We start from the raw sequence: 14,264 nt of genomic DNA, 5'->3' as shown, positions 1-14,264 counted from the left end.
CGTCCTTCAGGTCAATAGCTATGAACCAGTCTCCCGGGGAGATCGCTAGCAGGATCTTCTGGGTGGTCAACATGTGGAAAGGCATAACCTTGAGGAAACTGTTCAGACCCCGGAGGTCCAATATTGGACGAAGACCACCAATCTTCTTGGGAAACAGAAAAGTAACTGAATAAAACCCCCCGGATCCCGCAGGGGGTCCACCGGACCAATCACACCCTTGGCCAGCAAGGTGCAGATCTCCCGGTCCAGGGCCTGAGCTTTCATTGGGTCACAGATGACCGTCATCTTGGCTCGGCTGGGGATAAGAGGCCGGCGGCGGAACTGAAGACGGTATCCCCGGGACAGAGTTGGCAACACCCATGAGTCCGGGGCATGAACAGCTCAATAACTGAACTGGCCCGGGGAAAAAAACCCGACCGCCAGGTCCAGAACATCACCGGCGGGTCCAACATTAGATGGGAGAGTGAGTTCCCGATGCGGCCCATCCGGGCACCTGAGTCGTAGGCCCTGCACAGCAAATCGTCCGTGACACGGCATTGCGGTCGTGGACAACGGGCATTAGGCTTCAACACCGCATCGGGAGGAACAATGAGGGAGGCAATGGCAGACTCAACAGGGGGCATGCAGCCCAACCCGAACTTGGGCGCCTCGTGCATGGCAGCCAGGGCCCTGCCATCCGCTGTCGGGCAGGAAAAGGCCCTTGTGTCCGTCCAGCAAGCATGCAGCTCCTGGACGCACTCCGCTGAGGAAGGAACAACAAAGGCAGCCTCGGCATCACGACGCCTAAAGAAAGCACTAGATGGAGCAGGCTGGGCCAGGGGAACGTCCAGCTGCAAACGGCCCAGAGCCGTTTTAATAGCTGCAGACACCGGTTCCCCCGCACCTCCCAGAGAGGCACCAGAGCCCGAACCTGAGGTCCGGGAGCCCAATTCCGGAAAGGCCTCTAGAAAGAGGGTGCCTGAGGCCGCAACCGAAATAACATCATGCTCGCAATGCGAGGACCCGCCCTGTTCAGGAGGGGAAGACTCGCTGCGGCCACTATCCGCCCGGAGAGACTGAAGGAGGGCCTTCATCTGGGCCATCTCCGTAGAAAGTTCCGGGGGCCCGCGACGCTTGGCTCTCCTCCCAGACGCCAAGGGCACATCCTCAGCAGACCGTTTTGCTGAGGCCGCACCCTGTCCAAGCATCAACGGATCCGGCTGGAGAGAGACCGCCCAGTCAACATGCTGCTCCTCTAAGGACAGCCGGGCCAACCGCACCGCTTGGGGCTGAACGCTGCAATTAGAGCAGGCATGATCTGAAAGTGCCTCCCTGAGATGGTCAACACCAAGGCATGGAGGGCACATGTCATGACCGTCCTCAAGCTGTAGGGGAGCCGAACAGGACGCACAACAAAGATTGTCCATGACCCAGTGGACAGATGGGGTCGAACGGGCAGAAAAAACGGTGTCAAGACCCTGTTACAGCAACAGGCCGTAGGTCCCAGCACGAGCAGAGCAAGTTGGACAAACAGGAAGAAACAAAAGCAAGCAGTATACCACTGCCGAAAACTAAATGGATTCAGCGCGAGCAGAATAAAACGCCACCGGCGAGCCAAATCAAAGCGAGCAGCAAACCACTGCCGAAGAAAGTAAATAGACTCAACACGAGCAGAAAACGCTACTGGAGAGTCAGCTGAACGAACAGACTCGACAACGGAGATAATAAACCAAAAGAAACATAAGAACCTATAATAATCATTAACTAAAGTAAACTGAGAAACTAGAGGGAATAGAAGAAACACCAAAACCTAACAAAGAACCCATAAAGAAACCCTAACCGTAAATAAACAAAACCTAAACCACAAAATGGGAACCAGAACGAGACAGAACATAGAAAATAAACTAGTAAACAAAAAGCCCCTCCTTGAACCGCCACCTTAACGTGGTGGAGGGGTTTGAGTGCTCGAATGATCCTAGAGGATATGTTGTCCGGGGCTTAAATGCCCCTGGTACGGTCTCCCATGGCAAACAGGCTCTAGGTGACAGGTCGGATAAAGAGCGGTTCAAGAACCCCTCATGATGACTACAAAATCGAGGCACGTGACGTCGCCTGGTACGGCGGAGCCGGAGTCCCACCCTGGAGCCAGGCCTCGGGTCAGGACTTGTCGGAGAGTGCCTGGTGGCTGGGTTGCTCCTCGCGGGACCCGGCCGGGCTAAGCCCGAACGAGAGACGTGAGACCATCCCCCAGTGGGCCCACCACCTGCAGGGGGAACCGTGAGGGACCGGTGCAAAGAGGATTGGGTGGCGGAAGAAGGTGGAGACCACGGCGGCCCGATCCCCGGATGCTTAGGCTGGCTCTAGGGACGTGGAATGTCACCTCACTGGGGGGTAAGGAGCCTGAGCTTGTGCGGGAGGTCGAGAGATATCTACTAGAAATAGTCGGGCTCGCTTCCATGCACAGAGTGGGCTCTGGAACCCATCTCCGCGAGAGGGGCTGGACTCTCTTCTACTCTGGAGTGGCCCACGGGGAGTGGCCGGCAGGCTGGGGTGGGTTTGCTTGTCGCCCCCCAGCTCAGCCGTCTAGTGTTGGGGTTTACCCCAGTGGATGAGAGGGTCGCATCCCTGTGCCTTCGGGTTGGGGGGAGGTCTCTGACTATCATTTTGGCCTACGGGCCGAGTGGTTGTGCGGAGTACCCGGCCTTCTTGGCGTCCCTGTCGGGGTTGCTGGATAGTGCCCCTCCCAGGGACTCCATTATTCTGCTGGGGGACTTGAACGCCCACGTGGGAAACGACAGTGACACCTGGAGAGGCGTGATCGGGAGGAATGACCTCCCCGATCTGAATCCGAGCGGTGTTTTGTTATTGGACTTCTGTGACTTCTAGTCACGGATTGTCCATAATGAACACCATGTTCAAACATAAGGGTGTCCATCAGCGCACTTGGCACCAGGACACCCTAGGCAGGAGGTCGATGATTGACTTTGTTGTCGTATCATCAGACCTTCGGCCGCATGTTTTGGACACTCGGGTGAAGAGAGGGGCTGAGCGGTCCACTGATCACCACCTGGTGGTGAGTTGGATCCGCTGGAAGAGGAGAAAGCCCGACAGACTTGGCAGGCCAAAGCGCATAGTGAGGGTCTGCTGGGAATGTCTGGCGGACCCCTTGGCCAGGGACGTATTCAACTCTCACCTCCGGGAGAGCTTTGACCAGATTCCGAGGGATGTTGGAGACAAAGAGTCCGAGTGGACCATGTTCTCCGCATCTATTGTCGATGCTGCCGTCCGTAGCTGCAGCCGTAAGGTCTGCGGTGCCTGTCGCGGCGGCAATCCTCATACCCGGTGGTGGACACCGGCAGTAAGGGATGCTGTCAAGCTGAAGAAGGAGTCCTATCGGCTGTGGTTGGCTTGTGGGACTCCTGAGGCGGCTGACGGGTACCATGGGGCCAAGCGTGCTGCGGCCCGGGCGGTGGCAGAGGCAAAAACGCGGACCTGGGAGGTGTTCGGTGAGGCCATGGAGAAGGACTACTGGTTGGCCTCGAAGCGATTCTGGCAAACCGTCCGGTGCCTCAGGAGGGGGAAGCAGTGCTTCGCCAACACTGTTTATAGTGGGGGTGGGAGGCTGCTGACCTCGACTGAGGACATTATCGGGCGGTGGAAGGGGTACTTCGAGGATCTCCTCAATTCTGCCATCACGCATTCCCTGGTGGAAACAGAGGCTGGGGACTCAGGGTTGGACTCTTTCATCACCCAGGCTGAAGTCACCAAGGTGGTTAAAAAGCTTCGCGGTGGCAGGGCTTTGGGGTTGGATGAGATCCGCCCTGAGTACCTCAAGTCTTTGGATGTTGTGGGGCTGTCATGGTTGACACGCCTCTTCAACATTGCGTGGCGGACGGGGACAGTGCCTCTGGATTGGCAGACTGGGGTGGTGGTCCCCCTACATTAGAAGGGTGACCGGAGGGTGTGTTTCAACTACAGGGGGATCACACTCCTCAGCCTCCCTGGTAAGGCCTACGCCAGGGTATTGGAGAGGAGAGTCCGGCCGATAGTATAACCCTGGCTTCAGGAGGAGCAATGTGGTTTTCGTCCCGGCCGTGGAACACTGGACCAGCTCTATACCCTCTACAGGGTACTCGAGGGTTCATGGGAGTTTGCCCAACTGGTCCACGTGTGTTTTGTGGACCTGGGGAAAGCATTCGACTGTGTCCCTCGTGATGCCCTGTGGGGGGTGCTCCAGGAGTATGGAATCGGGGGCTCTTTACTAGGGGCCATCGGGTCTCTGTACAAGCGGAGCAGGAGTTTGGTTCGCATTGCCGGCACTAAGTCGGACTTGTTCCCGGTGCATGTTGGACTCCGGCAGGGCTGCCCTTTGTCACCGGTCCTGTTCATAACTTTTATGGACAGGATTTCTAGACGCAGCCAAGGGCCGGAGGGGGTCTGGTTTGGGGACCAGAGGATTTTGTCTGTTCTTTTTGCAGATGACGTGGTCCTGCTGGCCCCATCTAGCCAAGACCTACAGCATGCACTGGGGCGGTTCACAGCCGAGTGTGAAGCGGCAGGGATGAAAATCAGCTCCTCCAAATCCGAGGCCATGGTTCTCGACCGGAAAAGGGTGGCTTGTCCTCTTCAGGTTGGAGGAGAGTTCCTGCCTCAAGTGGAGGAGTTCAAGTAGCTTGGGGTCTTGTTCACGAGTGAGGGAAGAATGGAGTGGGAGATCGACAGACGGATCGGTGCGGCTGCCGCAGTAATGGGGGCACTGTGCTGGTCCGTTGTGGTGAAGAGAGAGCTGAGCCGAAAAGCGAAGCTCTCGATTTACCGGTCGGTCTACGTTCCTACCCTCACCTATGGCCATGAACTTTGGGTCATGACCAAAAGAACGAGATCCTGGATACAAGCGGCTAAAATGAGCTTCATTTGTAGGGTGGCCGGGCACTCCCTTAGAGATAGGATGACAAGCTCGGCCATCCGGGAGGGGCTCGGAGTAAAGCTGCTGCTCCTCCACATAGAGAGGAGCCAGTTGAGGTGGCTCGGGCATCTATACCGGATGCCTCCTGGACACCTTCCTCGGGAGGTGTTCCAGGCACGTCCCACCGGGAGGAGGCCCAGGGGAAGGCCCAGGACACGCTGGAGGGACTATGTCTCTCGGTTGGCCTGGGAACGCCTTGGGCTCCACCCGGAGGAGCTGGAGGAGGTGTCTGGGGAGAGGGACGTCTGGGTGTCTCTGCTGAATCTGCTGCCCCCGTGACCCGGTAGAGCAGAAGACGACGAGTACGAGTACGAGTACAAAAAGCGCAAGTGAACAAATCTCAAAACATAAATAAACACAGATACACTAAATGGGGGACTAAACTAGAAACTACAAGAAAGACAAGGGAACTACAATAACAACAAATATAATAATAATCATAATCATAAAAAAACCATAACAAGCAATAGGAAAGCTTAATAATAATAATTAAAACCATACAAAGTAATAAGAAAGTAACCATAAAGAAAACTTAAGAACGAAAAGGAAAGAAACGACAAAACACTAGGAAGCGGTAGAAGAACAAAACTAACGGAACGAAAGGAAATATACAAACATGACTACAAAACCTCAAACTAAATAAACGGTTGAAAACACAAGACCACAACAAAGTCCAAAATGTCGCACCACGACAGTTACATTCTCCTTAACTTAAAGGGTATTAAACAACTTATTTAAATCCATAATATCTGTATTATATGTGATTTTGTTTGACATTCTGCAAGCAATATACAAAAAACATAGCAATAAAATTAATTAAACAACAGATTGTTATTTTATGTAGACACATGTAGGACATTTATTTAATTTATTATATGTTCTTGCCTAGTTGTCTTGGTGACATACATTTTTCTATATTTTATCTATCTGTGAAACATCAGAAAGTGTTTATCTCTGGATAAGACAAGTTATAGACCATGTAAACTTTGAAAAGCTTGCCCACAGCACACATAAGACCATCCTCCAGTGGAAAGAGGGCTATCAGTCTTGATTGACTCAGGTCACCAGTACAGATCTGCTGGGGATAATGAAACTGAAGAATCATTGCAAAGCAATGTCACTTAGAAATATAACTAATTTGTTGATCAGCCATTTTGACCAGATTTAATTCACATAATTTTTTGTTGATGAGATACATTATTGGAGCCTTCACGCAGGAATGACTTGCACCAGCAGGGGGCAGTTAACGTGTTAACAACCCAAATGTAGAATACCAAACAAGAAAAACATTTTACTTTTTTCCTCTGACATTAAACAGACTTCCAGATGCCCCATTTAATATATACATAAAAATATAATAAATATTGGCAAACGTCTGCTATAAAAACAAGGTTCTTTTTTTCTTTTCTGTTTTAGTGTTTGGAATTTAACAGCTTTGAAGTTTTGCAATTTTATGTACACATTACATGAACTTTAAGAATTTCTGGTTACACAAAAATACCTTCTGTCCTGTCCTCTATCCCTTTTAAAAGAGGCCACATTCTCGGTTCCACAACAGTCACCGGTTTCAGTTTTTGTATGATGTTGGCCTATAATCTACATAGAAAGAAGCTTTCCTTTCCACATGGGAACCTTCCAAAACTCCTGTTTAAACACAAAAAGATGTCTGAAACCATGTTTGAAAAACATGGTCCAGTCATTTAACAAAGTGGGGGATACACCAAATCCACCAGACTTGGCATCTCCAAAACCCATTGTTATTTATTTAACAGTTCTGCAATAATGTTGGATTTCAACGTAACCATGTCGGTTTCTAGTGTTACTACAAGGTCCTTCACATACAGATGAGAGTTGAAAAAGATGGACACAAAGAAAGTGGACTAAAATTGAAAAAACCTTTGAAGGGATTTGTGTTTTGGCTTTGCACCAAAAGAAAATCCCTTATTTCAAATCTGGGAAGACAGGAACAACCTGTACCTAGAGGAATCCGCCTGCCAGCGATACAGAGAAATGTCTCTTTAACCCCAGCACCAAGGAGAAAATAGCAACGGACTGTGCTCACAACAAATGATAGAAGCAACTCAACTGTAAACACAGGAATCTGACTATTAAACAAGTTTGCGCCACTTCTACAAGATTATGGATCCTCGAAGGAAAGCTCATCTTCAAACATCAGTGACAAATATGAAGACAGAATGCACTCTACACGTATCCCTCCTAAACAGCTTCAGAAAGAGCCAACCACCAGGCCACAAACCCTAATAATGGGTGATGGAGCCGTGAATGAGATTAAAAATGTTTGCAGCAAGTTTTGTCAATAGCATGGTGTCTGATATCTCAGAGATCATGGATCAGCATCCAATAGTGAAAACCCTGATCATACACACAGGATCCATTGATGTTGTGAAGCAACAATCACAAATCTTGAAAGAGGATTTTATTAATTTGCTCAACAAAGGTCAAGGTCTCAATATTAAAGTGTTATTCAGTGGACCTTTACTGCAGTCTGCTGTCGAGGTGAGAGATTCAGTAAACAGATTCACTAAAAAAGGATGTGCTGCCAAATCAGCCAACTTTATCAACAACTTCAACATTTTCTGAGAAAACAGTCTGGAATATGACTCCTTACTTGCAACCTTTGTTTTTTTTTAAGATATCTTTTTGGCACTAGTGGCCTTTATTTTTGACAGTAGGTAGACAGGAAAGGAGAGAGAATTTAAGTACACCCTTTCATCAAACTTTTTGACAGGTGGGTGGGACTTCCGGTGAGGGCGGGATTTCCGGTTGGCGCCATATGGGCGCCATGTGGTTGCCATGTGGGCAGGAGGTCACGTGGTCAAGCAGGTGGTGTGTCCAAGGGGGCGTAACAGTGGATGCTGATTGGTTGTCGTCATTAGGGGCAATACCTTAAATGAGTCAATTAAAACACAGGGGTGTGTTTGTTATAAATAGAACAAGACAAATATGGTATTATCGGAAACTGTTTGGCATCAGCACCAATTAAAAATAGAGGGGGTGTGTTTGTAAGCATCGTTAAACCTTGAATAACCCAAATGAAAACAATAGGGCGTGCCTTAGTGTTTACTTTAAATACAGAGATAAAACTCTGCACTTTACATGCAGCATTCGTTGGAAAAAAAGAACACCCGTTCAACAATGGCTAGAGTTAAGAGAGTTTATCGTCAAGCGGAGGAGAAACGCAACGCGTGCCAAGATGATGATGATGAACAAGCAACTGCATCATATACTTCCTCAACGGAGATACCTATCGGAATTCCCGTCGTGACATACTCTACCGATGATGAGGATCCAACATCAACTTCAACAACCATGGTTGAAAATCAGACCTCGGTTCGGCCAAGAGGTATGTCAGTTCTGTGCGAAACCCCAGTGACCGTCTACCAGTATTCATCCCGTGAATTGAATGCTCCTAAGAAATCAACATACTACATCTGCAGGGTACAAAGACCCCCGTTCAAGACTCTGCAGGAAGAATGGTCTTTGGAGCCATATGGCCTGGTTGGCAGCTGGGGTTATATTTTCATGTATGAAATAGGAGAGCTTTGCCTGTATCAATTGGATCAAGATGAGGTATTTAATGGATCACTGGCTTTGTGTACACTCACCCACAGCGACTGGGCTGTGTTAAAGCTTGCAATCCCGCACCTTAATGATAGCCCTGAAACAGTCTCAAGGCAGGAGAGGGAGGAAGAAGAAGAAGAAGAAAATGAACTGTCTCCTCGACCTGTAAAACGGGCGAGAATGTTTCATATACCATCCGATGTTGAAATAGCTCGAGAGAGAACCTCTCTTTAGCGCAGTGTGGGGGTCAAAAACCACAGCAAATGGCCGCTGGTCTTTTCGGGCAAGCAGACGCAGGAACAACCGGACGAGTCCCTCAGATCTGTTTGTGTTGGAGGCTTTCAATCAAGACTGCAGGCGTATTCAAGACAATGCTGGCTCTGCCGTTTGAAGCTTGGGCAGAGAAGATGAGTGAAATTGGACATCGTCTTTCCGACCTTTTCCAAAAGTCACGAAGTTGGATCGATGTCATGTCAGTGAAAAAAACGCTGACGTTTCCTGTTTTACATTTAGAACGAACCCTCTTCTGAGGACACGCCCCTTCCTATGATATATATACGGGGGGATAACTGCAAGCTCACAGACACTGAGAATCGTATCATGAGAATGAGTGGACCGACACCATACAGGGATCTCTACAACCACCGAGCAGAGATCCACTTCTCTCCTGAGCACGATGAAAGCTTCAACATTGGACCATATCATCCGCCTTCCCCTGACCTCTTCTCACCATCCACCTCAACATCCTCATTCTCAGAGAACCACTACAGTCCTGCATCACCTACAGGATACAGCATGAAATATCTACCGCTTTCTCCAGACCTCTGCTCACCATCACCGCTATTCATGGCTGAGTCTGTAGACGCGAATGTCCTGCCTGAAGACATGAAGGTGGTCGTGGAGGAGGAGGTAGCCACCGGCTACTCACCCTCTACCGAAGCCCCTACACAAACCCTGGGACCGATGGAGGACCCTCAGCCTTCAGCAGAGGATGAGAGTAACCAGGAGGACGAAACTGACGGTTGGTTCTCAACCACCCTCATCAATACGGTGAAAACAGCGATACTTCATTTATTCAACATAACCTCTTTGAACTATCTCAGAGAAACCTGCTATGGATGTATAACGAACCACCCAAGCCAGCGTCAACACCATTGCCTGAAGGTACTGGGGGAGGATTATTACCAAGTCAACTTTCAACGCATCGTACGACGACTCGTAACCCCCAAATTCATTCCTGCTATTCAGAATCTTCTGGTACTTCGAAGCATACAAGCGGATGACTTCAGAGTGAAGACGATTGCCAAGACGGTTTTATATGAACTGAAATCGGTACAAGGCATCCACAGTGCAATAGCGCACGTTTATGATCGCATGGTCGATGAGAAACATCTCAAACAACTTAACTCTGTTTCAGAGTGCTATGGACTGACAAACTGATCTCACGTGTTTGATGACTTGTTGTATCATTTTTTTTTATTTTTTAGTATTCCAGTACTTTAATTAATCTGCATTATATGATTTTTCTTCTTTTTTTTTTCTACTATTAAATACAATTAAAGTAGGAACATAGTAACCTTTCCCAAAAGTGTTGTTTAAAAAGCTAGTAGTGTTTGAATTAATCTGCATTTTATCTGATTTTGTTTTCTGGTTGTTTTTTGTTTATATTAAATACAAAAATAAAATAAAAAAAATAAGGATAAATCTACCCTCCTGTGTGTTTTTTCTCATTATTTAACAAGTAATCGGCAGAGTGAGTATAAGGCAGAGATGGCAGGAAGACGGCTGATGAAGAAAGTATATTATAGCCCTTCAAATCCGGGAAGTTTTGGGGGTGTAGATAGGCTGAGGAGGGTTATGCAAGATGAAACGGGAAAGAAGGTTGCGGTTGAAAAAGTTAAAGATTTTTTATCAGGAGAAGATACCTATACTCTACATAAACCTGCAAGAATAAAGTTCCCGAGAAACAGAGTTTTTGTCACCAGACCATTGAGGCAGTTCCAGGCTGATCTCTGTGACATGCAAGCTCTGGCCATGGAAAATGATGGTTATAATTATTTATTAACAGTCATTGACATCTTTTCAAAAAGGGCGTATGTACGAGTTTTGAAGAGGAAAACAGCCGCTGAGGTGGTAAAGGCATTTGAATCAGTTTTTACAGAAAGTCAGATCCCCAAAAAACTTCAGACTGATGCCGGTAAATAATTTTTTAACAAGAAATTTAAAGTTTTAATGGAGAAACACGGTATTGAACATTTTGCCACAGCGAGTGAAGCAAAAGCTTCAGTGGTCGAGAGATTTAACCGCACATTAAAAACAAGGATGTGGAGATATTTTACAGCTAACAATACCCGGCGGTACGTCGATGTACTGCAAAACCTAGCTAGAAGCTACAACCATTCCTACCACTCCAGCATTAAAATGAGCCCTATGGAAGTGACCCCAGAAAATGCCTTTCAAGTGTTTCAGAATCTGTATGATGTCAAGTCCAACAGATATTGCAAGGACTCAGTGACAACGTTTAAACAAGGGGATCTTGTCAGAATATCCAAGGTCCGTGGAGTGTTTGACAAAAAATACGAACAGAGTTTTACGGATGAAGTGTTTACAGTGTATGACCGGATACCCCGATCTCCTCCTGTATACAAACTCAAAGATTTGGATGGAGAACCTATCGAGGGTTCCTTTTACGCTGAGGAACTTCAAAAAGTAAAAATATTTAACGACAAGATGTATCAAGGGGAAAAAATATTAAAACGACGTACGGTCAAGGGAGTCAAACAGGTTTTTGTAAGCTGGAAAAACTGGTCTGAGAAATTCAACAGTTGGATCAAGTTTGATGAACTTCGAAACGTATAAAAAAGGTTTGCACTAAACCTCACAGTTGACACAGCATCATGAACCGTCAGGTAGAGGATGATGGCTTTTACGTTACTCTTCCATCTAATGCTAGCATGGAAGTGTTTAAAAATAATACCAGTTCAAGTTTCCGTGTAAATTTAGCTCAACATATTGATTTAGAAGGCCAATGGATGGTTGCATTAGCCGAGATTTCATACCCTCATACATGGCATAATTTACCGGATTATGATGCCTACTTTGAATGGAGGAAGGTTGGTGATGTGGAGATCAATACGCAAAGGATCAGAAGTGGCTACTATAACAGCGTCATTCAACTTGAGACAGAGATGGAAATGTTTTTCAAAAAATTGAAATCGGGTTTACGCATTAAATTCAGCAAAGTTCAAAAGAGATTTGCATTTCAAGCAAATAGTCCGTATGAAATACGCTTCTTCAGCACTCTAGCTTATATGATGGGCGTGAAACCAGGGGAATGGATTCATGTTTCTGAACCAAAACTGGCTCCTTTTCCGGCGGATATAAAGGCTGGTTTCTATCACCTATACTGTTACAGCGACGTGGTCAGCCCACAAATAGTACGCGACACTTTTGCACCTTTACTGCGGACCGTCAAAGTACAAGGCACATTCAGTGATATGATTACTCAGACGTTTAACCCCGCCCACTACCTTCCAGTCTCCAGAAGACATATTGAAAATATCAATATAGAAATTAAATCGGACCAAAACGTTCCTGTAAATTTCGTCTATGGAAAGACCGTCATAAGACTACACTTCAGACCGGTGATATCACAACGTAGCCTGAGATAAATTTTATTTGTATAAACTATTCCAGAGATATGTATATAACCTCTAAGATTGATTGGTTATCATTCATATTACGCTGGTCATTCAACACTGCATCAAGCAGGCAAGAGAGAACATGGCACAGCTAAGTCTGAGTCGTGATCCAAATCGCTTTGTAAATTACTATGTAAGTCAATCAGGCGGTAATCTGCCAGGGTTTTATGGGGCCCCGGTCATGTACGGACGCGGAATTGGATCATTATTTTCAAAATTATTCCGCTTCGTATCCCCTCTGGTTAAAAAAGGATTTGCAATTGCAAAACCCCATCTTAAAACGGCTGCATCAAATATCGCTTCGGATGTCATCGGTAGAGCCGTGAGTAAAATGAGTGGTTCTACACGCACCGAAGGTCAAGAAGGTTCAGGACTTATGGTTTTATCCAAAAGACCCAGAACAAGACCCCCTGGTGATCGTTTAAGGACGGTTAAAAAACAACGACAAACGCGAAAAAGGAGATCAGTCGCAGCTGACAAACGAAGAGGAAGGAAGTCATCCACAAGTTTTGATATATTTAAATAATGGCTCTTTTACATAACACATCATCAGAGTGCACGCTGGCAGAGTTGGACTTATTTTCTGCCCCGATGACGCAGCTATCGATCGAAGATAAAATTTACACCGAGATCCAGCCTTTATCAGCAATCACTGATGGAGGGCCGATCGAGTTTTTCATTCCGGGAGACGGAGAAAAGTATCTGGATCTCAACGATACGCTGTTGCATCTCAGAGTGAAAATTACTAACGAGAATGGAACAAACCTGCCAGATGATGCACCTGTAGGGCTCATCAACTACCCGTTAAACACCATCTTCAGTCAGTGTGACGTCACTCTCGGAGATCGAATGATTTCACAATCCAGCGCTACACATCCATATAGAGCCATGATTGAGACATTGTTAAACTTTTCTGAGGATTCTTTAAAAACCCAGTTTAGCTCTGGTCTTCTTTATAAAGACACTGCAGGTGCTCTGAACTCTATTGTTACAACTAACGGCCCTAACCAAGGTCTTAACAGCAGAGCAGGCTTTACGGCAAATTCCAGGGAGGTACATCTCCTAGGCCCCCTGCATGCAGACATATTTTTCTGCGAGAGACTTCTTTTAAACTCTGTTGACCTTAAAATTAAACTTACAAGAGCCAACGATGCCTTTTGTCTCATGGCCGCAAGAGACTCCACTTACAAACTCAGGATATTAGGAGCATCACTTTTTATCAAAAAAGTTACTGTCTCTCCAGCTGTACGACTGGGGCACGCTTCAGCTTTAATGAAAGCAAATGCTCTGTATCCACTTTCACGTGTGAATGTAAAAACATATTCCATCCCTGAAAATTCAAGGGTATGCAACCAAGAGAATCTTTTCTTAGGCATCTTTCCCAAGTATGTGGTGATTGCGTTACTGGATCATGACGCTTTTACAGGAACACGCAATCTCAATCCGTTTGACTTTAATCATTTTGATATGGAATATTTAGCTTTGTGTAAGGATGGCAGACAAATTCCTGCTAAAGCCTTCCAGCCAAATTTTAACCAAGGTCATTCAGAGAGAGAGTATTACAACTTGTTTACGGCTACAGGACGACATCTAAAAGATCTTCCACTGAGTATAACACGTCAGGAATTTAATCAAGGATACTCTCTATTCACATTTAATCTTAACCCGGGCGAGGACACAGATGCTCTATCTCCAGTTTCCAGTGGGAATTTAAGATTGGAAATGCGCTTCAGAAACCCGTTGCCTCATACCACCACGCTGATCATCTACGCTTGTTATGATTCTATTTTAGAGATTGATTCAAAGAGGCGTGTGCTGGTGGATTATTATTAATCTAATCAGGCATGAATAATCATGAAATTGAGAGCCTGATGCGTCATCTGCTGGGAGATTTGTTTTGCGGTGTGTGGCCGTGCGACCAGCTGCCGCTGCTAGCTGACAAATTCCCAGGGCCGGCCTACTTTATTGTGAATACACATCCTTCACACATGCCGGGGGAACACTGGCTAGCTCTGACATTGGATGAGAATGGTCAA

The sequence above is a fragment of the Girardinichthys multiradiatus genome, chromosome 19, assembly GCF_021462225.1.
Source record: "Girardinichthys multiradiatus isolate DD_20200921_A chromosome 19, DD_fGirMul_XY1, whole genome shotgun sequence".
Classification (NCBI taxonomy): Eukaryota; Metazoa; Chordata; class Actinopteri; order Cyprinodontiformes; family Goodeidae; genus Girardinichthys; species Girardinichthys multiradiatus.
The sequence above is the reverse complement of the archived record's forward strand: the minus strand, read 5'-3'. Positions refer to the sequence as shown.